This window comes from Desmodus rotundus, chromosome 3 (genome assembly GCF_022682495.2).
Source record: "Desmodus rotundus isolate HL8 chromosome 3, HLdesRot8A.1, whole genome shotgun sequence".
Classification (NCBI taxonomy): Eukaryota; Metazoa; Chordata; class Mammalia; order Chiroptera; family Phyllostomidae; genus Desmodus; species Desmodus rotundus.
This window is the reverse complement of record NC_071389.1, coordinates 90,457,841-90,460,983: the sequence shown is the minus strand read 5'-3', so window position 1 is coordinate 90,460,983 and position 3,143 is coordinate 90,457,841. Positions and strand designations below refer to the sequence as shown.

The 3,143-nt window shown below is 32.0% G+C and overlaps 1 pseudogene; it reads right to left on the bottom strand.

Moving 5' to 3' along the window:
- Positions 1-1,922: 1,922 nt before the first annotated feature.
- Positions 1,923-2,335, bottom strand: LOC112297607 (small ribosomal subunit protein uS12-like; annotated as a pseudogene).
- Between the last annotated feature and the right edge of the window lie 808 nt (positions 2,336-3,143).

Below are 3,143 nucleotides of genomic sequence, written 5' to 3'. Positions count from 1 at the left end.
TGAATTAAAGCTCCTACAATCACTCACAAGCAGATTTTGGTGTAGGCATAAGTTAAGTCAATTGGATAAGTACCTAGGAGTGCAACTACCGGATCTTATGGTAAAACTATGTTTAGCTTTGTAAGAAACTCCCAAACTATCTTACAAAGTACCTGTGCCACTTTGTATTTCTACTAGCAATGAATCAGAACTTCTTTTGCTCTTCATTCTCACCAGTTTTAGGATTTTAGCCATTCTAATAGGTGTAATGTGGTATCTCATTATTTTTATTTGCATTTCCCTAGTGATAAATGATGTTGAGTGTCTTTTATGTGTTTATCTATCTGTACATATCTTTTGATTAGATATATGTTCAGACATTTTCCCCATTTTTTAATTGTATTGTTTGTTTTGTATTACTGTGTTTTCATTGTTCTTTCTAAATTTTGGACAGACGTTCTTTGTCAAATGTATATTTTGATATATTTTCTCCCAGATATTAGCTTGTCTTTTTATTCTTTTAAGAGTGTCTTTCACAGAAAAAAAATATTTTAATTTTAATAAAGTGCAACTTTTCAAAGTATTTTTTCATGGATCATACTTAGGTGTGGTAGCTGAAAACTCATCAGTTCAAGGTCATATAGATTTTTCTCCCATATTTTTTTCTAAAAGTTTTATAATTTTGCATTTTGAGTTAATTTTTTGTATAAGCTATAAAATCTGTATTTATGTTCTTTGGAGGTAGTGGGGTGTATGGACATCCAAGTGTTCTCAAATTATTTCCTGAAGAAACTATCCTTTATTCCCCAAATTACTTTCACTTCTTTATAAATATATCACTGGACCATATTTGTGTAGGTCTGTTTCTGGGTTCTCTATTCTGTCAATATATACCCTTTGGCCAATATTATGCTGTCTTGATTAATACAAATTGATTTATGTGCCTATCTGCCCCTAATCACACCTTGATTACTGTAGATATAATAGGAGTTATGAAATCAGGTAGACTAATTTATTCTACTTTATTTTTCTTTTTAAAATTGTTTTTAGTTATTCTAGTTTCTTTGCATTTTATATAAATTTAGAAAAAACTTATATATATCTAAAAATCTTGCTGAGATTTTGGTAGTAATTTCATTAAAACTGTGTATTAGTTTTTTATTGAAGCTATAACAAATTACCACAAACTTAGTGACTTAAAACAACATGAATTTATTCTCTCACAGTGTTGGTGGCCAGAGTCTGAAATCAGTTTCACTAAGATGAAGTCAAGTTATTGACATGACTGAATTCTTTTAGAGGCAGGGAGAGGAAAATCTGTTTCCTTGCCTGTTTCACCTTCTAGGGGCTGTCTGCATTCTTTGGCTGCCTCCTCCATCTTCCAAACACATCACTCTCTTGCTTCATCATCCTCTCTCCTACTTTCCCTTCTGTGTCAAATATCCCTCTGACTTCTTCTTATAGAGTGTTCTTAAGGACACTTGTGACAACATTTAGGACCCATAAAATAATTCAGGATAATCTCCCATTCTCAGTGTCCTTAGCTTAATCACATATGCAAAATTCCTTTTGTCATGTGAGGTGACATTCACAGGTTCCAAGAATCAAAAACAGTATCTTTGAAAATTTTATTCAGTCTACTATAAATACTAGTCATTTACTATCTTGGATCTTCCAATCCATGAACATGATATGTTTTTCCATTTACTTAGCTCTTTTTATAGCTCTTTTTAAATTTCTTTCATTATCATTTCATAGTTTTTATAATACAAGTCCTACACATGTTTTGCCATATTTATCCTGAAGTATATCTTATTTTTTAACAATTGTGAGTAGAATTGTATTTTTATCTTTGGTGCCTATGTTCATTGCTCGTATATAGAACCATAGTTGACTTTTTCCCATATAAAAATTTATAACTACCTTGTTTTCACCATGAGAACTTATAATCTTGGTCTTTCCTTCTTGCTTTTGTATAAGGCCAAAGAGAGACATTAGCTACTTTGAAGTGGACCCCAGGAATGTCACTGACAGCGTGACCTTTGTGACCAAATCCAGCAACTAAAACATTATCATTTTCCTCAATAAAATTCAAGCAGCTGTCATTGGTACAAAGTCTATAATTTTTTTTTACAATTTTTAATCATCTGGACTCTGACACACATCCTGATAGCTGTTTGGCTTCAACCCCTACTTTTTCCAGCACAGTTTTATCTGCATGGGAAGTGCCTCCAAAAGGGTTGACCTTCAAAGATGAGCCAAAATGGGCTTTTTTGTACTGTTTATAATGACACTTCTGATTTCATTGGTGGCTACAGAGCTTCCTGGCAGCATGAAGTCCAAAACACTTGACCATCCTGCCAGAGCCATAGGCATGAGCAAAAGCCAGTTGATTTTTGCATGTTGGTCTTAAATGTGTGACCTTGCAAAACTGTCTGAATAGTTTATTAGCTTATTAGAATTATTAGTTTAGGAGTTTTTATAGATTCCATAAGATTTATCACATAGGTCATCATATCAACTACAACTAGGGACAATTTTATTTCCCCTCAGCTGATCTATATGCCTTTTATTTCATTTCCTTCCTTAATGCAGTGACTAGAACTTCCAGTACTCTCTTGATTAAGAGGCAAGAGAGAAGACACCCTTGCCTTATTCCTCATTTTAGGAGGGAAGTAGTTAGTCTCTCAACATCAAGTGTAATCTAAGCTGTATGGTTTTTCTAGATGCTTTTTATCAAGTTGAAGTTCTCCTCTTTTCCTATTTTTCTGAGCTCTTTTTTTTTTATCATGAATGACTTTGGGATTTTGTCAAATGCTTATTGTTCACTGAATGATTTGATTTTGTAACTTTTTCTTCATTAGCCTGTTAATATGGTAGATTATATGGATTGATATTTGAATATTTAACCAGAATTGCATCACTAGAATAAACCTTACTTGATCATGGTATATAATTATTTTTATATATTGATGAAATCTATTAGTTAATACTTTGTTAAAGTTTTTTTCATGTATACATTTAAAGGATATCCATTAGTATTTTTCTTTTATGTACTCCCTTTTTCTGGTTTTTGTATCAGAGTAATAGTAAGTTCATAAAATGAGTTAAGAAGTATTCCCTGATCTTCTATTTTCTGGGAGAGATAGAAATCATATTAATTC